Source organism: Lissotriton helveticus, chromosome 5_1, assembly GCF_964261635.1.
Source record: "Lissotriton helveticus chromosome 5_1, aLisHel1.1, whole genome shotgun sequence".
NCBI lineage: Eukaryota > Metazoa > Chordata > Amphibia > Caudata > Salamandridae > Lissotriton > Lissotriton helveticus.
Genome location: NC_136065.1, coordinates 930354494 through 930380673, shown reverse-complemented (window position 1 = coordinate 930380673; position 26180 = coordinate 930354494). Strand labels below are relative to the sequence as shown.

The window sequence follows — 26180 nt, the reverse complement described above, 5'->3', positions numbered from 1 at the left end:
AGCTGAGCCTGTCTGCAGCTTTTGGAACCATGTCCTTATAGCTGTTCTAGGATATAGCCATACCATATACTCTTACGTGCATTATGAACCTCGCGGTTAAATGCTAACTTTGGTTTGGCTTTATCAAAATATGTCGTGTAAGCTGTCATACGCTTTGGAACACTACCCCCTCGCCAGTTCTGGCGACGGGGGTAGCATTCCACCCTTCTAGAGGGAGGAGACATGTTGTTCCTACTAATCTCGGTTAAAGTTAACCAGAGCCTCAGCATCACAAAATGGATGCTGCTGCCACAGACACAAGTCTGACCTCCTGCTGCTGGGAGTCCCTCCAGCGAGGGAGGCTTGGACAATAGGTTTCCTGTCTTGGGAGGTGCTAGCACCACCCCAGACAGGCCATAGTGTATTGGGGCAGGGAGGGCTGAATGAAATGAGACACTGCCTGGGGCACACAAGGTGTCCCATACATAGTTCGGTTCAAACCGGTGCTGGGGCACTCCAGCCCCAGGTCTGGCGTGAAACTGGACAAAGGGAAAGGGGTGTAACCACCCCCTTCCCTGGTCCCATCCATAGGAGGGACCTAGCAGGTAATCCAGGCCCTAAATTTGGTATATAGGTAGGAGCTGAGTCCCAAGACTTTAGATTTATCCTGACTGAAACTTGAAACGAAACTCTGGACCTTCGACATTCTACCTGAAGATAGAAGACTGAAGAATCTCCCTTTTGGTCAAGGAGTGACCACCCTGTGTAAGTAGGCACCATCAAGCGATCAACGGTTTGCTTTGTTGACGCTCCCGCCGGAGCCCGAGCACAGAGCCTGACAAGACCCAGACTTCCAGACTTCTAACAGCCCGATCCACAGCCACAGCAGAGCTGAGACCCATGGAGGCGACGAGAGACGTGGGACCGGCCATCTTGGAAAGCCAGCGAATTGCTTTCCGTGCAACTTCTGAGGCACCCTCGAAGTTGTGCATTGGGGATTGAGAAGCCCCAGCCCCGATTACCAACTGCACCGAAGATCAGCCCTCCACACTCCACGAGTTCTGCGTGGGGCCCTTCTGCATTTTCCTGCTTGACGCGTCTGTCCGGTCACTTGCCCGTTGGCTAGTGGCCTCTGTGACGACGAACCTTTTGATTTACACTGCTGGTCTGGTTGCTCCAGACTGGCCCCTGCTTCCCTGAAAAGGAGAAGCCCATCAGACCTTGCTGGTTTGAGCCGTAAGCCATCTTTGATTCCTGCGTGGGTGCCTTTGCCAAGGCTTGTTGACTCCAATCCGGAAGCCGACACCGCCGACAGTGAGAGCCTTCGTGGGACAGTCCGTATCCAGCTCCTGGTTGTCTTCGACACCTTCTGGTCCACGTGGCTGCAGAGACGAGCTTCACGACATCACCTGATTGCTCCGCGACATCGCCTGGTTCCTTCCTGGTCACTGGCTAGTGACCAAGACTCTGTCCCCTCTGCTTTCAGGTACTCCTCATCCTGGATCTGCCCTTGGATCCAACCGGACACTTACCTCCTGGTGGCCTGCAGCATCTTTCTTCAAGGATCCATAGGATTCAGCGAGGAAACCCGACACACTTTGACACCTATGCACCCGCTTCCTGTGGGTGAGGTAACGCGAGTACTTCGGTGCTCCTGTGGGTATTTACTATTCTAGTGTCTAACTTTCAAGTAGCTTTTTCCTTGTCCATCTGGGAGTGACCTAAAAGAACTAGTTTCCATTTCTTTCGTTCCCATTATAACTCTATGGTAACTCGTGTGTGTGTAAAGACACTGCACGCGCATCCCGTGGGCTTCCTGCTCCCTATCCTTTGGTAGTACAGCGTAGCCCCAGTGATTCTCCAGGCCCTAGGCCTATCCTTTGTTCGTGACGTGGTACTTATAACACTATTTTAGTATATGGTTCGAAGTGCCCCTAGGGCATTACTGTATTTTGTGCAACTTATTGTATGTTGATTAAGTATCTTGTTATGTGCTTGTGCCTCTGACCTCATAAAGAGTTCAGAGGATTAATTTAGTAATAAATACATATATATTTTATATATATATCCTGTGTGGTGTCCTTTCATTTGGTATTAAAGGGATTGCATATGGTAAAACAGCTGGCTTCACATGCCCTCTTGAGTTTAGCCTAAGACTGCTTTGTCCATGCTACCACTAGGATAGCTGGTCTATAAGGTTGACTTTACAACCATCACCATAAGGGTTGTTTGGACTGATACAGGGTGCCCACTAGAATAGTGGACATCACATATCAGGCCAACTTCTCACAGTCATGTTCAAAGTTACCAGTAACATCTATAGCTCTGAAAAGTTAGGGGTTTAAACGTAGTACTGTGAGCTAGCCAAAAACCAACATTTACTGATTATATAAGAAGCCTCAGTCTCTATATTATGAAGTTTTTTTTACCTAACACACAATCATACTAAATTTATAGGTATTGTATAACAGAATTAAGCTTAAAATAATTGGTTTTAAGGTGTTTTCTAAGTATTGACTCACTCAAAATGTGGCATAGAAGAGAAGGAAGAACATTCCACAGCCTTGCAGCATGCGATTTGAAAGAGTGACAACCCCTTCTCCCTCTTCAAAATTTAGGCAAAACAGCTATATTTGCTCCGCAGCATCTTAACTCTCTATTAGGGAGGTATTGCTTGATGAATGGTACTGCAGGCCAGGGCCTAAGAGAGTTCAGAAGACGATACAAAGTGCCTTTTGATTCTTTTCTCAACAGGGAGCCTGTTACAGTAGCAACAGGGATTTGATTTTTAGAGAGCAAATCAGTTGCTTCCACCAAATAGTGCATGTTTGTGATGAGCCATTTAATGTGCCCTTGTGGACATCTGCAATGTTCCTGGGCCCCTAGGATTTACTCCCACTCCCTTTTTGGAAGCAAGGCTCACATCATATGGCTTTATCTCACTGCTTGTTGCTGTGTAGTGGCCTGCAGGTTTGCAGCTGCACTTTAAGCACTGTCTTAGTCCAGGGCAAGGAGCACCTCCATGTTTCCATCCTCCTTTGCTTAGAGCAGGAGTAAGCTTTGTTGCCACAATCCTGATACCCGTGTTTTCAGAAAGCAATGAACACTCCGCTTATGTATTGTGTTAGCAACAAGGACCCCCTGATACGGATCAATATCCTGGGACAGGTTAAACAATATATGTAAAGTAACGCTCCCAGGCATATACTTAAAGCACTTACACAATAGATTAAACAAACAAACTAGTTCAGTTTAGAAAATATACATTTTTAATTTGGTTAAAAAAGCAATAATAAAAGTCAGTGCATTGATCAGGCTTGATAAAATAACAATATAATGATACATGTGTATTCACAAAAGAATTAAAAAGAGGTTAGATGGCATCCGGTCGACGCGTTTCGACATAAAGAATATGCCTTCATCAGGACTTTAACCATCAAATTTCTGTAAGAAAGATCATAACAATGTTTTACTAATTTAGCCTCCTATCGTGAAATAATATAGCCGAACTAGTTTCATGTTTGTTACAACATTCTATTGGTAAGACATTATTTTCACATTTATGATATACCGCTTTTTATACACAAATATCTGACACCTATGCATATAAAAGTTTTCAAGAACAAGCCATATTGTATTTTGTGCGTGCAAACAGGGAGGTACAATACAGAAAAAAATCTTTACCAAGATACAAAATTAACACCTTTAGACTGAAGACATATTTATATATTTTGGCATCAGCAAGGACTACTCTCATGTTATCAAAATCAATGATTTAGTTGATGGTTATTTTTCATTTTACGTGATACATTTCATCATTTCAATTGCCCTTGTTTGCATGTGACTTTAGCTCTAGAATAGAACCTACTAAATGTTAAGTACAAGAAAAGTAAAGGGATAGAAAAATAGAGAAAAAAGGAAATCGTAGTATTTTATATATGTTAATAGTTCCAGTGGAGCATTCAGTGGGGTCAGTAAAGTTAGCTTATTTTACTTGTATTTTATATTGTCAGGACTCTATCCTACACATCAGTGTATAGTCGTGGTGCCACACCGATAAAAAGACCCCAGAAGAAGAACGTATCCTAATTCCTTAGGGGTAAGATAATTATAAACATGTCTCTCCTCAAAAATAAGTAGGAATATGGTTGCCAAAAACTAAAACATATGTTTTTACTTATAGGGAAGTGTCATCTGTTTGAACCTAATAAACCCATGTTATGAATGCTCCACTGGAACTATTAACATATATAAAATACTACGATTTCCTTTTTTCTCTATTTTTCTATCCCTTTACTTTTCTTGTACTTAACATTTAGTAGGTATTCCCTTTCTGAACCCATTGGAAGGCCACACTGCAGAACGATTGAAAAACCTACCTTGCCTGCATCTCGCTGAGTACTCCCGCCGCCGTGCACAAAATCTAGCCGGCCGCCGAGAGGAGGACTCGGCTTCCCAGACCACCCAGCGGCGGCGCAGACCTTTGGTGTCATCATCGGCGCCTGGAGGCGCGATAAAGGTCAGCGTCACCCGGCCAGGCGGTGTATTCCCTTTCTGAACCCATTGGAAGGCCACACTGCAGAACGATTGAAAAACCTACTTTGCCTGCATCTCGCTGAGTACTCCCGCCGCCGTGCACAAAATCTAGCCGGCCGCCGAGAGGAGGACTCGGCTTCCCAGACCACCCAGCGGCGGCGCAGACCTTTGGTGTCATCATCGGCGCCTGGAGGCGCGATAAAGGTCAGCGTCACCCGGCCAGGCGGTGTATTCCCTTTCTGAACCCATTGGAAGGCCACACTGCAGAACGATTGAAAAACCTACCTTGCCTGCATCTCGCTGAGTACTCCCGCCGCCGTGCACAAAATCTAGCCGGCCGCCGAGAGGAGGACTCGGCTTCCCAGACCACCCAGCGGCGGCGCAGACCTTTGGTGTCATCATCGGCGCCTGGAGGCGCGATAAAGGTCAGCGTCACCCGCAACGCGGGACGCGAGCGGGACGCCGGGCGAAGCCCGGGCCAAGGGCGGGCCCGTTTAAGCCCGTTCAAGACTGTGCGAGACTGGACTGGGCCACGGTATTTGATTTTTAATTTTCTTTATTGCTCATACCTGTCATTCTTTGTTAGGCTCTGCGAGGATCCACATCTATATCCACGTCCCACAGTGTGATCAATCTTTGCTCAGCCACTACTGTTTTAATTGAGCCTCCCACTGTGCGAACATGAATAGAGCCACCAGAAAGAAAAAGACACCTAAAGCTACTGATATCACTGGACCTATTGACTTGTTCATCTCTAAGACCAATGAAGTGATTGAGAACACCATACACTTGATAGAACGAAGGGTGTCACATGAATTGGAGGTCGCTAGAAGATCTTCGATGGGCCCCCTTGCCTCGGCCCAAACCCCAATTCACGAGGGCCCGATCATCCCGTTGTTGAACCAAGGAAATGTACTAGTTCACACAGTCCCAAACATTGTGGATTTGTCAGCAACTCAATTGTCATTAGGGTCTAACTCTACTGAGGATTTGGAAAATACACCGGATCTACAACTCTTACATAACCAAGATACTAATTAGACCCTATCTCCACGGGTGAAAGGGAGGGTGCTATAGCTAAGAGGCTAAGTAAAGGGTTGATTATACAGGAGATTACATCCGCTCCACTTAACATCGAGAATCTTCGCAACCCTAACACTAATAGTCATATCATTGTATTAGAGCAAACCCCTTCCATCACCAATAATGCTGCCCTCAATTTGCCCCCACAGAATACTGATCCATCAGAGAATCTGGAAGCAATGGGTGCTGTGGGTGGCATACACAAACCATGTACCACCTGTGTGACATTACACGATTTTCTTATAAATAGTATGGGGGAGCTGTTAAAACATCATCTGCAACCCATGGAAAAAAGCCTAAGGATTATCGAAAAACAACTTGCGAAATTAAATACTCCCGTATTTACGCAGAAGTCACTGGGCACCCTAGACATGGGGAAGGGGAAATCCAAAGAGCCAAGTAAACTGGCACAACTGCCTTCTCTACCAGCTGCTTGTCCGAAGCCCCCCTTGCAAGATAAAGCAGCAAACCCCCAGCCCAACAAGAGTGCCACATTAACCATACAAAATACTCCTAAACCTTCCATTGTAGAGGGGATGGGCAAATCAAATGTCCCTAGTGGTAATGCGCAAACTACCCCGGCCCTTTTGGATCTAAATACCCAGCTAGCCAACCTGAAGGAGACTTCACATATATCACATAAAGCCCAGTCTTCCCAACCCCAGGGAAAAGAGAGGAAGGGTACTAGGTTTAGGCGTCCGATTCATCTGCCACCTGAGGCTACCCCTTACACTGTCATTCTTACAGGGGTGCCCGAGTTGTCAGACGGTTCGGACGAGCCCCCCTGGTCACTGAGGAACAAAGTTTTGCAATGGTTGAGCCAAAACAGACCCCTACAGTCATCACACCACAGTAGAATAAATTCCGTGAGAAGAGTGTTCTGGATTGGGGACACCAAAAAAAGTCTACAGGGTGACTGTGTTATAGTCAACTGCGACGACCCTGCCACGGTTGACTATATTTCTTCTTGGCCAGCGCTCGAAAAAAGGGGGGGGATTGACGTACAGCGTCTCTCTTTCTTCTACCCACCTCTAAACATCCCCAACTATGGCGATGAAACTAGTTGGGACGAAGTTCAAGAATGGCCTTGGACGCAGGTGGGGCACTCCAACAGAAGTAGAAATAGGAACAGCAACAACTACTGGCCTAGAGGTTGGGACCCTCGCCCCTGGTTCCCTAGAAGAGAAAACCCAAACCCTGACTACTGGAGGGGGGCTCCCACAAGGAATAGATACGATTGCTTAGATATGGTCGATTGACCAATAAGGGTCATTAAAGGGGTAGTAGCAAATTCAGTCCCCCCAAATGAGATCTATCATGTCCTTCCCCAGGTGGAAAGCACTAACATCGTGCCTATAGAGAGCACACTAGACTATGCTACAGGAGAAGTAGAATCATCAGGCCAGCACTTATTAGAAGACCCTAGCATGTTTTTAAAGGGGAAAGGAATTGGAATGCCAGTTGAAACTATCTGCATGTATACTCACCCAAGCACAGCAGATACGACTCAAATCCAAAAGGAGATCGAAATCATGCCCGTGGGTACTGTTTCATCAACTAGCCAGGAAGAATCCCGCCCACGAAACGACGGAAAACGTACTTTAAAAATATCATCCTGGAACATTGCAGGGCTGGCCAAAAAAGCACGGGACCAGTTATTCCTAACTTTTATGGGAAGGCAGGACATAATCTGTCTCCAGGAGTGCTGGGACCTGGAGGAGACTCACATTGAGGGCTTTAGTACTTTTTATATTCCCGCCATTCAGGGCAATCGAGGCAGAGGCTCTGGGGGACTGTGTATTTTCACCTCTAATCTCTGCAATATAGAAAAGAGTACATTTGAGGCGAGTGGACTCAAAGCAGGTGAAGGAAGTTCATTACAAGGTTTGTTTATCAAAACAAACGGGCGTTCTCTCTTCCTGATTAATATTTATAATAATGCGCCAAAAGTTGATGTTAAAGCTTTAATAGCGGAGCTTGATGCACTGCTCAAGAGAGGTGGGCAGGAGGCAGATTGCTTCCTTATAGCAGGTGACTTTAACTGTCACCTATGCCCCCATAGTCAAACAAAAAATTGTGGTATCCTCGACTTAAGAGGGGATCCCACCACGCATTTTGAACATTCCATCTGGGGCAACTTGCTAAATCAACTCATGCATGACTGGGATCTGGGTTTCGCCAACGAACTTTGTGACCCACCTGCAGCTTTTCAGACAACCTTCTTTGGCCGTGGGGCAGGCACTGTAATCGACTTTATTTTAGTTTCCAACAGGAATCAAGGCTGGGTGGGGGGTTTTGATACGGAAGATCTAGCAATAAGCGACCATTTTCCTATCAGTACTACCTTTAGTGTAGGGAAGCCGGGGATCCAAAAAACAAGCACAATGAACATACTTCATGGTCGCTCGGTGGCGCTGGCCAGAAAAAATGGTTACGCCATTAAATGGGCGAAAATTGATCCCATAAATTTCTTGAAGGACTTGGTCCAGAAAGAAACGAAACAATTTGCCATCTGCTTAGAACCGAGCACTAATCCTGAGTTAATAATACGGGCTTATGATGGGATTACCGCCACAATAAATGCCAAGCTAATTAAAAAACAAAAGTTAGGAGAAGAAATAAGATTACATGGCTGGTTCAATCCAGCCTGTACTAAAGCACACAAAGCCCTTCTACAGGCCTTAAAGACTGTCCCAAGGGACAGTGGCCGAGTGAAGGATGCTAGACGAGCATACAAGCAGACCCTACGAAGCAGACAGGAAGATCTGAAAAATGCAGCTTGGGAAGCCCTGATAAAGGCAAGCGCCTTACGAGATAACATTTCTTTCTGGAAAGAAATTAATGCCCCTTTCTTTTCGGATAGCAAGGTAGACTCCTTGGAGATAGCTATAACGGAAGATGTCTGGGTTAACTATTTCACTTCCCTATATAAGAAAGATTTATTAGTATTGATCCCACAAGATGAGTTGGATGCGGGGCAAGCGGCTCTCTCACCGATTTATGGAAATTTCCCAATAAACGTAATGTTTACCCCTGCAGAGGTGGAACAAGCAATCTGCCAGAGTGCTAGTTTAAAGGCCCCTGGACCTGATGGAGTTCCCATTGATTTGTTCAAGGGGAACGTAGATCTATGGGCTCCTTTACTAGCAAATGTAATGAATGCTTACACCAAATTAGGTTTTCCCGATACATGGCACGAAGCAATAGTCATCCCAATATTTAAAAAAGGGGACAGGCAAGACCCAAAATGCTATCGTCCCATCTCCCTGCTAGACAATCTAATGAAAGTCGCAGGAAGGGTGTTGTTAACCAAACTACAAACCTGGTCCAAGAGTAATGGGATACTCTCGAAATTCCAATACGGATTTAAGTCCGGCTTAGGAACCGTAGAGCAGGGTCTAAACCTGGCCCTTATAACGAATAAATATATTGGAGCAAAAAAAGGGAACCTGTTCCTAACATTCGTTGATCTAACCTCGGCCTTTGATTGCCTAGATCATAGAATGTTGTGGAAAATCCTGGCCACAATGGGGATAGACAAAAACATTCTAAGTTTTATCCAGGAATTGTACAGAGATGCAGGCGCCACGGTGCGATTTGGCAAAAATGGCGAGCGAACCAGAAAATTCCCTATAGAAAAGGGTGTTCGCCAAGGCTGCATCCTTGCGCCATTCCTATTTAATTTATACATTAACGAGGTAGCAGCCTTTTTAAATGACCTGGAAGTGGATTACCCTAAAATAAACGGCCTCTCAGTCCCACTATTATTATACGCTGACGATGCGGTGATTATGGCCCGCACACAGCGGGGTCTCCAAAAGGCATTAACGGGTTTTGCAACCTTTATGAGCACTAGAGGCCTAAAAATAAATGTGGGGAAAACCTTTACAATGTCATGCACTACCAGGAAAAATATCCCAGACTGCAAAACCTTCGTCAATGACACAAAGATAGCTATGACTAAAACGTTTTCTTATTTGGGCATCATTTTTAACAATAGGGGCACATGGTCCTCAGCGATTACCTCCCGGAACCTGGCGTTTGCCCGCACGATTGGGGCGGTCAAACAATTTGCCAAAAGACTGGGCGGGAAACCTGTAGATATACTACTTAAGATCTATGCAGCGAAATGTGTGTCTACAGCTGTTTATGGGGCCGGGATCTGGGGACTGGCAGATAGCACCCAAATACAAAGGGTGGAAAATGCCTTTTTGAGGTATCTTTTAGCAGTCCCGCGTTCCACATCCACTACCATATGCCATAATGAACTTGACAGAGCCCACATCAGTGATCTGATAAAGATAGCGCCAGTCATGCTGTGGTACAAGATTTGGACATGCGAGGACACGACCTTCAACAGGGAAGTAATTTATGATTGCCTGGACCAAGCCGCGGGCTTTAAGCAGCCGTGGCTGGCCTATGTTAAGACATTTCTGAACTCTATCGGCCAACCAGATTTTTACTCAAACCCAATATCATGCTCACGAATGTCAAAAAAAGCATTAAAAGGGGCATGCCTTGGTTTATTGGAGGAGAGGAGATATTATTTAGATGGGAATAAATCCACCATCGTAGCCCATCGTCAGATTCTCCATGACCAAGGCCTTCATCCATATCTGGCCCCAAACTTTTCGTGTTATCATAGAATGCTTTTGGCAAGAATGAGGACGGAATCCTTTTTTAGGCTAATAACGTTCCCTGCCCCAAATGACTGGTCTGTGAACCTGATAAAATGCCCGTGTGATGGCTTAGCCACCCAGTCTAATATACACTGCATTCTTTTTTGCGAGTACTATCAGTGGGGGAGGAAAAAATACTTGCTACCACTGTTAAAGTTATGGGGTTTGAGAAGCTGTAAATCTGCCCTGCTTAGATTGTACTTGCTCCAAGACGAGCTTACTATTGTAGCGGTGATAAAATTTCTGTCTTTCATCATAAAATGTAGAGGAACCATGCGCAATGATTAGGAGCTTGAGGTTAAATGAGTATTATCCTGTGCATAATAACACCAAATAATACACAAATATGAAACATTTATCACAACCGATGTATTAATTCAATGAACTTACCTATTGAACTTAATGAATTTTATGAAATGTTTTAACGGATTTTAAGACTTGGTTATTTGTTAGTATAATGAAATGTCTATTTTTATAACGAATTTTAAATGAGTAAGCTTTTTAACGTGTTTTTTGTCTGTACTATGCATTATGTTTGCTTTTATGGTTTTTGTCAAATACCGAATAAAGCTATCTTTGAATCTTGAATCTTGAATACTACGATTTCCTTTTTTCTCTATTTTTCTATCCCTTTACTTTTCTTGTACTTAACATTTAGTAGGTTCTATTCTAGAGCTAAAGTCACATGCAAACAAGGGCAATTGAAATGATGAAATGTATCACGTAAAATGAAAAATAACCATCAACTAAATCATTGATTTTGATAACATGAGAGTAGTCCTTGCTGATGCCAAAATATATAAATATGTCTTCAGTCTAAAGGTGTTAATTTTGTATCTTGGTAAAGATTTTTTTCTGTATTGTACCTCCCTGTTTGCACGCACAAAATACAATATGGCTTGTTCTTGAAAACTTTTATATGCATAGGTGTCAGATATTTGTGTATAAAAAGCGGTATATCATAAATGTGAAAAGAATGTCTTACCAATAGAATGTTGTAACAAACATGAAACTAGTTCGGCTATATTATTTCACGATAGGAGGCTAAATTAGTAAAACATTGTTATGATCTTTCTTACAGAAATTTGATGATTAAAGTCCTGATGAAGGCATATTCTTTATGTCGAAACGCGTCGACCGGATGCCATCTAACCTCTTTTTAATTCTTTTGTGAATACACATGTATCATTATATTGTTATTTTATCAAGCCTGATCAATGCACTGACTTTTATTATTGCTTTTTTAACCAAATTAAAAATGTATATTTTCTAAACTGAACTTGTTTGTTTAATCTATTGTGTAAGTGCTTTAAGTATATGCCTGGGAGCGTTACTTTACATATACACTCCGCTTATGTATGCCTCCAGAGTCAGCGTCCTCCTATACGTTATACCCAACACTCCAGTTCATAGGTTTACATTATGATCATTGATAAAGCGTGCCTTTCCATACATAAGGCTCAGGGGTCGTATCACGGACGTGTTTACTTCACATATGCACTAGAAAGAAAGAACATGAGCCTGTTTGTTGAAACTTTTCTGCCTTCAGTGCATACATTAATTCAGGAAATGCATGCGTTAGTGTATAGGCTGTAGAGACTACAGTTAGTAGTTTCCTAGTACATGCTACAGATAGTGCAGTTTCAGGTAAAACGGGTGCATAGACCTGTTCTGAGCCTTCACACTGGCATAGATACAGCCTCTGGATAACCAAGATCACCTTTCATTCCTTCTGCCTTCAAGTCAAAACGAAGCTTAGAACTTATGGTGCCAAAACACTTAGCGACATCAATTGTATAAAACACTGTGACCCCATGGAATGGAAACTTGTGTTCTTCCGCCAAGATGTAAAATACACTATAACAATGCAAACTGCACAGAACAAATGGGTAAAGTGCCTTGTGCAACTGTTGCAAATGGCCAACAGAAAAACTGTCCTGCACGGCTTTCAAATAGCAAAGACCTATCCACATGCTTGGTAAAAATCAATGCTTAGAGGGCCTCAAATAAACACAAAATCTGACGGACTTGACCATACGATGTAAAATAAAGTTATTCCATATTGTGAACTGCACATGCAAATGATTCAAGGCACCCTACAGGTGATGAAGCTTCGTCTTCATACAACAGCTTAGCTTGCTGTCACAGAAGTCCCTATAGCTAACAGTATGCACATATAGTTTTCTAGCAAGTTTCTCCCCCATGGCCAGGTAGAGCAGGGATACACGGAGATCAGACAGTAAAATACAATTATTAGCCCAGTTCAATCTCGGTATCTCAAGGCAAGGAACAGGACAGAGTGACAATGGCTTACAATAACTGAGTACAGAGCTCTCCACTATATATATATATATATCAGGCCCTAACTAGAAAATCTGAATTCAACCAGTTTTTGTCATTTGTCTGAAGAGGAGCAGGCAGATGTGTTAAATGCCCACCGTTAACCTTTTTCTGCTACAATCAAATCTTAATGGGGCTGAAACATATCCCCATTAATGCATATCCTTGACATGGGGTGACACGGGGTGGCACTGGACTGATGGAGAGAAGGATTTGGTTAGTAGGACATTAGACAGGAAGTTGAGAGAAATAATGAATGGTTATTTTCGAGAGCAAGTTCAATGAAAGGGTACAAAGAAAGGAGTCATGAGTAGGAAAGACTATAGGAATAATATTATAGTAGGAATGAATGAGGGAATGGAGAAAATCAAAGCACATCCTACGAGCAGTAGAAAAACACCATCCACATGATTATGTACGGAACAAAAAGAGAATAAACACTGATAACCACTGATTTTTACAATTGTGGAGAGAAAAAACATAGAAACACATTGTTCAATCCAATATAAACATATCATTCCTTATGCACACAATTCTGCATTATAGTTACCTACATGGATTGTGATGCATAGATAGAGAACCCTTAACTCCAGTAGAACCTTGGAAAGACAACCTCCCAAATCAGGAAAAACGTAAGTGTTTGTCAGCATACTCACCCATACAAGAAAGTCTATAAAGGTCTCCCAAGATTGCATGCAATTTGCCTTCATGGTACTCTACATAAACCACTTCTAAACTAGTCATTGAAGATACGATTTACTAATCTCACACAAACAGCAACAAACATCATTATGGTACTTTTAGACAGTTACTTCAGTTTTCTTTTTTGTCTCATATCATCAGAATCACGGAACACTAGACTCTACCCTTTTTTTACCTTAAGACAGGAACATTCTTTCAAAACTTATTTGAACTGATTTCACTTGACGTCCTGTAAGACAGTGATACCTTTACAGCATTATGTGACTGCAATGTTTTTATTTTAGAGTTTTTTTCCTCATCAACTCACTGTGTGCGTCATGTTTTTCAAGAACTATCCTTTGTGAGGGGAAATTGATCTCCATACGCTGTGTAGTCTGACTCCTAGACTCACAGACATAAGTGGAATGTAGTTATTATATAAAAAAACATTGTCTTGCATTGAACGAGTGTTATGGGATTTGACTTCATTCCAGGCAGGGGGGAGCCAGAAGACTTCAGGAGGCAACAGCAGTGCATGGTATGCCTGGGGCGGGAGCTCCTTCTCCCACGAGCCACTTGGCCTCCTTTGAGGACTCCTACAGAGAGAGATCCAAAAACAAGTGCATGAATGCCAAAGTCCATCGTTCCTGGTCCAAAATGAGGTCTTCGATGTCAAAGTCATGTACAGTGGCTTCTTGCTCGCTATTGAGGACCAATTCAGCAATGAATAAAATGATATTCAACATTGAAAGCTTCTTCAGCATTGAGACACCCTTCAACATTAAGCAATTCCATATAAACAAATCCTTTAATATCAAAATATTAAATATCTGCAAAACACTCGACATCAATAAACCTGTAGTTCTGAATTTATAAACCGAATATTCCCAGGTCTACTCTCCTTCAAGAAGACCAATACTGGCCATTGTCATACCATCATGCGTGGTACCAGCTCTTCCACAGTAACTACTGGAAGGACGTCCCAGACAGTGCCTTAGCACCACAGAAGCACCTGTCTCCAAAAAGGTTTTCTTCTGAAACGCATACGTTTAAAACTTCTTCACAGAGGACTTTAATGAGACTTACAATATGTAGACCCAGGTTACATAATCCAAGTCTCGAACATATTATGAAACACTATAGTTTTTAAGAATGAAAGGAGATTTCATCTAGAAGAGGGCACACTCCAAAGAATCATCAAGCATCATCTTTCTCATAGAATATCTCGTACCTACGTTCAAGAATGCACACTCGACACACTGCTCTACCAACACGCATATTTTACCTTCAAAATCTTTCCACTTCTCCTTCAGCTAGTGCCACCAGTGGATGACAGCAACACCTGTCCACGCTAGAGATGCAACACCTCAGTCTAAAACAACAGTAATTGTTTAGAGTTTTCAACAAATTGACCGCAAAGTACATATTGCTCTTGGTTCCAACCTTAATAGAGTCTGTATGGGTGTTATTTTGGCTTAAGTCTGGACTAATATAGCAACATGTCGATCTTCAGTCGGCCTCTCTGGTTATGGTGGCTGCTAAGAAGATGTACTCTACCACTACTTTACCTTTCCCTCCTGATAAGGAGAGTTAAAGGCTCGGCTCAGAAAGGAGAAAGTATGCTGCCTTTAGCCACTTCTATAAAGGCTACTACAAAAACAGCTTTACTAGGCAGATTCGACAGATCCCCTGCAGGAAATAATACAGAATTTTGCAGAGGTTCTTCCCAGAGATAATAATAGTGACTTTCAAGAAGTTCAAAACTGAGGATCTCAAGGCTATTTAATGATATAATCAGCTATCCAGCTGATTGCTCCAGTTTAGTGTATATGGGTGCTCACATGGTTTGGTTCTAAGATGATGAAAATACCAAATCTTCCATTTTCTGGCATATATCTTTTTGGTCAGTCATGCAGATGACAAAACGCTCCACAGGAATTCTGTGCTAGAGACATTGAAAGTGGTGTGTTTGGAACGAAAGGAGGACTACTACAAGCAACATTTTAAACCACAGGAAACATGGAAAGTGATAGACGTCACTTCGCTCTGATTTATTGATACATTTTAGCTTAAATGACTGACTTGTGTCCCCTGGAATTAAGTAATAGGTGCAGCAATATATTTTGCTTCTGGGGCTGTATTATGTCATACCCCTAACATTACCTAACAGAGATAGGATAGGATAGGATAGGATAGGATGTGAATTTGTAGAGCGCGAATTGCTGCCCGGAGGCGTCCAAGCGCTAAGAGTACCATGAACCCTCAAGAAAGCCCAATGGGAGACTAAGTAAGAGGTAGTTAGGCCGGATGAAATAAACAAGTTTTCAGCTGTTTGCGAAACGCAGAGAGATTGGGGTTGGCTCTGAGATGCTACGGAAGGGAGTTCCAGGCCCTGGCAGCATTATAGGAAAACGTCCTACCTTTCGGATCTGGATCTTTTTATTCTGGGGGCCATTGCACGGAAGGTCTGACTGGAGCGGAGACTTCTGCTGGGAGTATAGTGGGTAATTAGGTCACGAGCAATCCTGGGGCCAGTGTTCCAGAAGGCCTGGTGTGCTATGCACATTGCCTTAAACATAACTCTCTGGCGAACCGGAAGCCAGTGAAGGCTTACCAGTCCGGCCCTCACTGATTGTCTGCGGGGGAGATCGAGCAGAATGCATGCTGCGCAGTTTTGCACTATCTGGAGCCTTCTCAGAGTGAATTCTGGGGCGCCGAGGTAGAGCACATTGTTGAAGTCAAGGCGTGACTGTATTAAGCCCTGTATGGCCACCTGTTTGGCTTCCATGGGGAGGAGAGGGAGAATTTTCTTTAACATCCTCATGATGCCAAAACAGGTGGCTGAGAGTTTTGTGGCTTGTACGTTAAAGGACAGAGATCTGTCCAACCAGACTCCAAGACTCTTAATATTGTTTTTTGGGGTTGGCGGGGTACCCAGACAAGGCGGCCACAGGGAGGAGGGAAGGCTGAGATTGGGGGGTCCTAGGAGCATCAGCTCAGTTTTGTCCCCATTCAGTTTTAGGGACGATAGGGACATCCAGGACTTTACCTCCTCTAGGCACTCTCTAAGCCCGCCTGGTGCAGGCAGGTTGGCTTCCTGCGTCAGTGAGACCACCAGCTGCGTGTCGTCCGCATAGGAGATGATCTTGAACCCAAATGGACGGACGACATCAGCCAGTGGCCTCATGTACAGGTTAAAAAGTGCAGGGCTTAGAGAGGAGCCCTGGGGAACTCCGCATGTCAGAGGTTTGCTTGTGGACACAGACTCGCCCTCAAACACTCGGAAGGATCTGTCCTCCAAGAAGGACCTAAACCAGGCTTTGTCCTTGATCCCGGCACGGGACATACGGTGCAGCAGGGTGTCGTGGCTCACCGTATCAAAAGCCGCGCTGAGATCAAGGAGGATCACTGCCACTGATCCTCCTTGATCCAAGATTTTTCTGGCTTCCTCTGTAACCATGAGGAGGGCGGTCTCAGTCCCGTGTTTCGGTCTAAAGCCCGTCTGGGTGGGATCCAGTAAGTGGTGGTCTTCTAAGAAGTTTACCAGCTGTTGGTTTATATATTTCTCCAGGATCTTGCTCGCCCATGGGAGCAGGGAGATGGGACGATAGTTACTCAGGTCAGTGGAGTCCAAATTAGGCTTTTTCAATAAAGATCTGACCATGGCCTGCTTCCATACGGTTGGCACAATGCCAGAGGAGATGGAAGCGTTTAGAACCTCCTTTATTATGGGCAGAGTGATCTTTGAGGCTGCCATTATTATATCTGGCGGGGCTGGGTCATCAGGGGATCTGGTTTTTACTTTCCGTGCTAAGGATTCAAGGGTAGCGAGATCCAAAGGAGGGAAGTGAGTCAGCGTGGGTAGGTGTTGGCTGGAGGAGGAAATTGAGGGATCCAGAGATGGGGTTAAGGAGGTGAGGTTTTTGGGGGGAAAAGCTGAGTAGATAGTGCTTACTTTCTGATGAAAGAATTCGGCAATATTATTGCAGTGGATAGTGGACTTATACGTCAGCAGGCTGGGGGAAGGTTTTGTTAGTATTTTAATGATTTGAAAAATTTCCTTGGGTTTAGACTTTGCAAGCAAAATTCTCTCGGAAAAGTATGTGGCCTGGGCCGCTTTTACTAGAGTTTTATATTCACTGATGGCTTCTCGGTAGAGGCAGTTTTTAAAAAAGGGAACCCTCAATATGGATAAAAGGCAAACTGTTTTTTGTGGAGAGTCCCAGAATGAGAAATGCTATATCGGTCATAGATGACGGATGACCAATGCTTTTGAGTATGGTAGATATTGCACAATGTGACTTATATTTCGGAGTGCATTGCAATGTTGAATGTTTTAAAAATAGAGAAGAAATTGAATGACCAATGTTGTTATGTTATGTTAAAAAGATTTCTAAAGCGCACAGCTGCCCCCAGATGGGGGCTTCCCGGCGCTAGTCACAGGTAAGATGACGGCAAAGGAGGAAGGCAGGCTAAGCTACGGAGGCGAACAACCAGCTCTTTAGTTGCTTCCGAAAATGTAAATGGTTTTGAGTTTTTCTTAGCAAAGACGGCAAAGAGTTCCATAGTGTTGGGGCCAGGAACACAAAAAAGAGCATCCATCCATTCTGGCACTTCTGTGGCAGGGTATAGAGGCCAGATTCAAGTCTGCTGAGTGTAAGGCTCTCATAGTGTAATAACATTGCATCAGAGCAGCAAGAATTGTTACTCCTTGTTTATAGAGGATGTTGTTGGAGATGCATAGCGCTTTAAACTTAGTGTGCATCTCAACAAGGAGCCAGTGGAGCTTGATTAGAAGCTGAGAGGCTAAACAGAATTTGGGGAGGGAGAAAAGAAGCCTGGCAGCAGCATTTCGAATAACCTGTAGTCGGTTCAAGACCGATCATTTGGTGCCCAGGTAGAGACTGTTTCAAAGGTCAAGGTGAAAAAAGACATGGCATTGAGCAATCAGTTGGTGAACTTGTAGAGTAAGGAAATTCATGATACTCTTGGACACTTAACAAAGTGGAGATGGCTCGGAAGAAGCACGGTTGGTCAGTCTTAACCACCTAAGTCAACTGGAGTCCGCAACCTGACCTAACAAATCATAGATCACATACCATCCAACATTCTCTTTTTAAATCTCATGGGATCTTTCCCATCAAAAGATCAGATCCCTGCCTGGGAGCAAGTTTGGTCGGACCCTTACTGCCTACTCCTACTCATTCAAGGAGAGTGTACTACATATTTTGTGCATCTGCCCAGCCGTCACCCTTCGAAGATGGAAATGGTTACAACCAGCCCTGAGGGCCGACCCAGATCAGATCCTCCTGTGTGGCCATGATGGCGCTCCTAAATGACCACAACATCCAGGCCCCCTGCAGGGCTACAAAATTCCTATATCTAATAAAGACTTCTAGCTGAAGATTCCTTACTATTACATTTTCCGTGCATCAGACTGGACTCGGAAACATTTGCTCGAGCAAAACCCTGTGCGCGTGCCGTCGGGTGACTTTATTCGGCTCCGCATGCCGGCATTGTTAGTGTCGGTTAGGACGTTGCGGTCACCGATATAGGCGACACCCAGCCTCGCGGACGTCTGTTCTTTTCTTTCTGCACCATTTTAAGCGCTGATCCGGAGAAGAGCTACCTCTCTGTCGCTTTTTGACATGCCTTTTTTTACTTTTGTTGACTTTGTTACCTTTTTTTCATCATGTGCGAGGATGCCTTCGAGGAAACCATGCAGTACCTGTCACCGCATTATGTCAGTAATCGACCCCCACCTCATCTGTCTCTGGTGTCTCGAGCATGACCAAGACTTGAAGTTGTGCTCGAACTGTCGGGCCATGGCTTCGTAGGCCTTGCGGGAGCGGGCTATGATGCTCCTTTGCGGCCCAGCAGTCGACACCATCCTGCAAGACTCCTCGGAGGTTCTGGTCTCGTTCAAAGAAGAGGAGGTTGCGAGACCGCTCCCAGAGCGCTCAAGTCCTCTTCGTCCCACTGGAGGTCATGGGGACACTCAGGGAAGAGGAAGAAGAAGTCGTCCAAGCGGACTTCATCTTCGCCTTGACTGTCGCCTGTCGGCGAACGACGTAAGGAGCACTGACGCTCTAGGCACGGTTCTGTGGAGCCGGAGCCAGGGTCGACTTGGCATCTCTCTCCCTATCTGAGTGACCCTCGCTCAAATGAAAGAATTTTATGAGGCCTAGCGCCGTGTGTTTGAGCAGGCCCACCCATCTGGTGAGCCCTTGGGCCCCGCGGGGTCAGAAGGGGCCCCATCAGATTTGATGCCACCGGCTCTGGCCTCAGGGTTCCGATTTCAGATCTGGAACGGTGCCGGTCATGCCATTGCGACCTTCTCCGGCGTCTGTCCCGAAGTCAGTGCCTTTGGGGCTGCGGGGCCCACTAGCGGTTCCAGCCTTATCCTTTTCCACGACGACATAAAGTCGGAATGGCATCACTCAACGCCAATTCCAGTGCTGATTGAACCAAGGGGTTCTATGTTGTCACCTGAAAATGTTGATGATGTTTTAGGCTTGGGAGAGGATTGGGAGTTGTCTATGGACCCTTTAGAACATCAGGATTTTTCTCCAGAGCAGATGGACTGGTATGGAGAACTTGGGGAGGCCAGTGGACTTGACACTTCCCCAGATACTGGCATGCTCTCTCCGACAACTGTGGCTACAGAGGAGGGGTCATTTTATGCCATGGTGGTCAAGAGAGCTACCGAGGTCCTCAGACTGGAGTTGCCCTCTGTACAGGTCAGGATTAATCCCCTGACTGAAGTGCTTCAGCCTTGAGCTTCCACCTCTAAACCCCTTTTGCCCTTGAATGAGGCACGTGGTCCAAACCTAGCACAGGGGCTCCTGTGAATAGGACAATTGCATGCCGCCATCGCCTGGCTCCGGGCGACCCAAAGTTCCTCAGCCAACACCCTACCCCTGAAAGCTTGGTGGTGCAAGCTTCTACCTCCCAGGACATGTTCCCTTCCACCCCTCCAGATAGGGAATCCCAGGTGCTGGAATCACTTGGGAAGAAGATGTTTTCTTCCTCCAGCCTGGCATTGCGGTCGGTGAATACTGCATGCTTATTGGGCTATTTCTCCCATTCCCTTTGAGAGACAGTTGTGCAAGTGCTGCCAGAAGTCCTGGATGAGGCTCAGGCTGTGCTCTCTCAGGCGGTTAAGGATGGGAGAGATGCAGCAAAATTCACCATAAAGTGTGGCTTTGACACAACTGATTCACTAGGCAGAGCGATTTCATCAACAGTGGCCTCACGGCGCCATGCCTGCCTTAGAACAACTGGCTTCTCGGGCCATGTCCAGGCAAACTTGATGGACATGCCGTTTGATGGGTCTCGTCATTTTGGGACCCATCAAACTCTAATGGGCATACTCGGCTCACTTAAGGCGATAAACCAAAAGAGACACAAATGATGGACGGAATGCGCAACAAATCAAACATTCATCCCTAGTCAAGAGATCTGGGTTAAATCCATTTTTCTTTTACTCACTATGCCACACCAGTTTAGACCCAGCCATATGCAACTCAGTCTTGACCCTGTTCCTCATGGAAATAGTCCAGTTTGAACTGCCAAGCCAGGTCCTCCTTGGACCAGAAACAAGCATCCTGGGACTGGCTTCAGGGTATCAACCCCTCATCAGCCAGGCTAGCTTGAATCCAGTGGCACAGTGAGTCCATGACCCACGTCTAGGCATACCGAGCACACTTAGGGCGAGAAAGCAAAAGAAACACAAATGCTGGATGGAATGAGGAACAAATCAAACATTCACCCCAGTCAAGAGATCTGGTCCTGCCCAGTGGCCAAAATATTATTTTCTTTTTTGGTACTACTGTAAAACAAAATAAAAAATCAATCAATCTGAATCCTACTGAGGTGGGCCAGACCCTAGGGGGTCACCGTATCATTTATACTTGGGAGGGGAGCGTACAATTCCCCTCCCAAAGTCATTAAATGGCCCCAGGAACCCCATGACCTGGGGCCTGCCATATACTTATTTGATGATGGAGGCGTGGGAACCCCCCCCCCTCCCTCCTTCCCAAGTCATGTTATGGGCATGGGTACCCCATCCTCTAGGGCCCTCCACAAATTTATTTGGGGAGAGGGGTGTGTATCCCCTTCACAATCCATGTTAATCCATGTTATTGTCCTTGGAACCCCATCTCCCAAGTCATGTTATGGGCATGGGTACCCCATCCTCTAGGGCCCTCCACAAATTTATTTGGGGAGAGGGGTGTGTATCCCCTTCACAATCCATGTTAATCCATGTTATTGTCCTTGGAACCCCATCTCCCAGGCCCTCATCTCATGGGACACAATGGGAAACAGCCTTTACCACGAAACCAGTACAACGCGGTATGGTTACATCGTGGTTTTAACAATGCAAGTCGTTACATCGACTTGTACTGGAGAGCGCTCTAGACTAAGGAATAGTGTGAATTACACCTTCCCTACTATACGTAGACTGGAGTTGGAATAGTAATTCACACTGTTCCTAAGTCTAGCGCCCTCCAGCGCACGTCAATGTAACGACTTGCATTGTCAAAACCGCGATGTATCATACCGCATTGTGATGGTACGCATTGTATCATCATACATCCAACACAATTGTTCCTAGCCCTGATCTCAGGCAGGGGACTCAGGGTTGCTCTAGTGGGAGCAGAAAGAAAAGCTTCAGCCATCTGGACAGGAGCAAAGTAGTGAAGCCAGTGGGACTGCAGGGTTATGGGCCTCCCACAACAGCTGAAAATGTTGTGGATGGCCCAAGTGGGACTGAGGCATCCACGAAAAGAAAAGAATTGCTGACTTCTGCCAGCATCCAGGATGGGAGTTTGCAGTGGAGCCGGCAGGACAATAGGGGGCTTGGGCCTCCTCCCGCTGCCCTACCCGAGGTAGCCAACTTAAAAAATAATTAAAGTAACCAGGCAAAATATGAAATGAGTGGGGTAGCCGCTCATTTCATATTCACTACTCCTGTCACGAAGCACCCCATAATGCCCTAAAAAGGCTTTTTATACTGATTTTAAGATCCTCATGGTGCCCCCAGAAGCATCAGACTCCACTATTTTTTTATGTTGTAGGGGCCTGCAGGAAGTGCAGCAGCTGCACCCTAGGAACTTTTTTTTTAACTTGCACTAAGCCTCCTGGGTCATTGAATACGTAACCCCAGGAGAGCTTACCATCAGGTTTTAAAGCACTCTGAGCTGGAGCTGTTTGCTCCTCAGCTGGAGTAAGGGGATCCCTTGTGGTTTGTCCTGTGGATGGAATTTCTGGCCTCCAACATTCAAGCTCATGTTTGTTTGTTTTAAAAAAAACGCATTAAAATATTTATGACAATTATTATTATGCATTGCCATGTGTGTTGACTTATGGTTATTAGTAAATTATTGTGGTGACTTTTAGATAAAGCCAATACTTCTGCATTTTTATATTTTGGTGTTTGGACTCTTTGACAAAGCCAGTAGATCTGCCTTACCTAAATTAACACCCTTTTTGTATTGTTACTTTATGTTAGACTCAGCAGTATCTGGCTGGCTGGCATGCACCGAAGCCAGACAGAATCCACTGTCCTAGATATGTTGAATATGCTACACTTGTCAGATAACCAGTGTTCACCCTTTGGTAGCTCAGCACAGAGCAGTCAGGCTTATCGTCTGGGTCAAAATGTAAAGTATTGGCACAGCACTGCCCTCGCAACACACTGAATACACCCCAAAAAGACTCCACATGGTATGTATAAATCACTTAGCTTTGTATTACACACACATTGAACTCAAAACGACATACACATCGTATATATGCTTTACAGTTATATGCAATTGTCAAACGTTCCCATTAGCAGCAGAACGGTATGAACATAAATGTACCTGTCATAGGAATTCACTTGCTCCTGTATCCCTTCAGCCCCTAAAGCGACATAAACCCATGTGCATACTTTCCCGAGGTATTCACAATCCAAGCTATCCCTCCCACATCAAACCGACAGAACATATATGCAGGCTTGTTCAGAGGTATTCCACTTTCCCACTATCACATGAGCATCAAAATTGATATTCCCAAATATCGCACACCCCATACAGCTTGTAATGGTCAGGAAATCACAGGTTTTAACTTCGCCTCATGCCCCAGCCCCGCAAACACTCAAACTACACCAGCCAATGATACGCGTTGCCTCCGCTGGAGACACTTTGATTAGGTCGTCGGGACCACCGAAAGTGGGAGGAAACAGTTCCTTGGCTTCGTCCAGCCAGATTAGGCCATCAAGGCACCCAGCTGCACCTTCACAAATGCGAGATCACTCCCCCCCCCGTTGGCAAAAGACTGTGATATCGAAAGCTGGAATGCTTCCAAGTTGGAGAAATGTTTCCCCCCAGGCGGAGGTGCAAGACGCAGTTCCTCCAGGCAACGAGCTGTGGGTGTACACAAGGCATATTGGGACCACTTGGGTCCAGTCACTATGTTACCAACAACTGAGTACATTGTGGTGTGGGTCCGGGAAGAGTGAGCCGGTGACCTCAGACTAAGGCAGTGATGTCAGGCACTGATCTGGAGGTTGGAGACAGTCCAGGCTTCAGGCTTGGGTCCCCCAATACGCAATTACTAATCCATAGATACTAAACACCATACTGCTACTCTTCTGCACGTAGGATATACAGCTCAATAGCCTTTCCACAGATCCCCCATGTTAATCAATGCAAGTAGCATGCCTCACAGTACTGAACACATCATCCGGTGTTCTTCACTATTAGGGCATGTAGCACACATGTGCAAGTGCCCTACCTCTTCCCTGCACCACATCCTGCCCCCAGGGAGTACTCAAATGTAGGGAGAGACATGCAAATCTTTGGCAAGTTGCTTTTAAATGCCAAGCTGAGTAACGTAACCTGCACACACAGGCCCTGCCATGGCAAACCTGTGGTACATTTGAAGAGCAACCTCAGTGGGTGGCACAACCAGTGCTACAGGCCCACGGAGTAGCATTTGAGTTACATGCCCTAGGTATATATGTCTTACCACTGGGCATGGGTCTTACAGCTAACTCAAATCAGCCAATCATGAATATACCAATAAACAGTATGTATATGACAAGCACAGCGCTTTGGCACTGAATGGCAGTGTCAAAGAACTCAAAGTCCTACGGTTAGCATGTAGATCAGCGGAAAACAGGAGGGAGAAAAGCAAAAATTGAAGGAAAGCACCATATAAAAGGCCATTTTCAACACCTTACGTTAAAAATCTCATAAAATCCACTGGAAGAAACAAAGGTTATAGTCATGTAACAGTTAGATGAAAATGTCAGTTAAAATATAACATTTGAAACTCTAAAAGCCACTGAAATTCAGTAGTTATGATTAAATTAAGTAATTATCACTTGCCCTCCCGCCATTGCCGGATGTATGACATTACAACGCATGCTTTTACCACACATGCCTTTACAACGCAGTTTTTACAACGCATGCTGTTACAACGCATAGCGCTTAGGGGTGCTGGATAGTGAATAGTTTAATTTACTATTCCAACTCCAGTCCCCGGGGATAGTAGGGAAGGTGTTGGATAGTAAATTAAATCTATTCCCTATCCTAGAGCGCCCCCCAGCGCAATGCGTTGTAATGACATGCGTTGTAATAGTTGCGTCGTAAAGGCACTGCGTGGTAAAAGTTGCGTTGTAAAGGATGTTTCCCGCCATTGCCTGCTTATGACCTCACCTATTATGTCTGTGAACCCCCACTGAATCACTAATGGAAACCTGCGACCCCCACCTGAGCAATTCCTATGATTTGAACCTCAAACCAATACACAAAAATACAGAAAAAAGTATATATCGAGCATATTAATTTCAAAACAAACATGCAAAAATCAGAATTTTAATTTTAATGAGAACATTTCAAAATGTAGTTTTATTTCTAAAAGGCAAAATTATATTCTAGTTTTTAGCATATATTCAAGATTCTAGCAAATCATGTTCTCTTTTTTTGCTCCTAATACATGCTTTCTTTTTGTTAGACCATGTCTGCTTCAGATGAGGCCGTCAATCGTCCATATTTGATTCTGTTTACAGTACTTGTGCTGCGCCCAGGAATCAAGATGAGGATACCAACATCATTTTAAGTTTCCAATTCAAATTCCTTACATATTTACAGAGCATTAAAAACTTTTGATTTTTAATTTAGCTTTTTATGTTTAGGTACTTTAAAAATCTGCTAATATTATTTCATTTTGGAAATAGTCGGGAAGCCACTGAGTAGGTGTCATGTACCCCTAGGAGTCAGCGGACCTCTGTTCTATGACATCATTGATAACATTGCTAATGATATCTGAAATTACATCATTGATGACAACACTGAGCATGGCGAGGGCGCGAGTTATAGTTGCTTCAGTTAACTATAACTGGTGAACTTAAGTATTTTTTAGGGTTTAAAATATTATGTTTTGTCTGACATTTTCACATGCTATCAATGTCAATTAACCTTTGTTTGTATTAGGGAATATATGTTGAAAGGAAATGAAAACGTAATTTATACCGCACACCAATACCCAAAGGTGTCTAGGAGCCTTGAAAAACTGTTAAAGTTATGATACAACACCAAATAAAACTCTGAATATGGCCAGTTACAATTAGCTACACGTGCCATAATTCATGCTCTTGCCATGCACTGCTTATGACCTCATTCATGACATATCACATCTCATATTTCATTGATGACATCAGTGATTACAATGCAAATTACATCACTCTGCTGTTCTCTGCTGCCTTTTGGCTAGGTTTGCGATACCATGTACATACACACATCAATGATGAGAACCCATATGGCAACAACAATTACATCATCAATGACATCACTGTTATTGATTATGCAATTGTGTGATGCTGAGCATGTACAA

The 26180-nt window shown here is 44.5% G+C and overlaps 1 protein-coding gene and 1 pseudogene across 2 annotated transcripts in view; one reads left to right on the top strand and one right to left on the bottom strand.

Annotated features, from left to right (window-relative positions):
- LOC144752571 (Y-box-binding protein 1 pseudogene) overlaps window positions 1-4914 on the bottom strand; it is a 49133-nt pseudogene extending 44219 nt beyond the window's left edge.
- Window positions 1-26180, top strand: part of CYP26C1 (cytochrome P450 family 26 subfamily C member 1) — a 179020-nt gene that overhangs the window by 9050 nt on the left and 143790 nt on the right. The window lies entirely within an intron of this gene.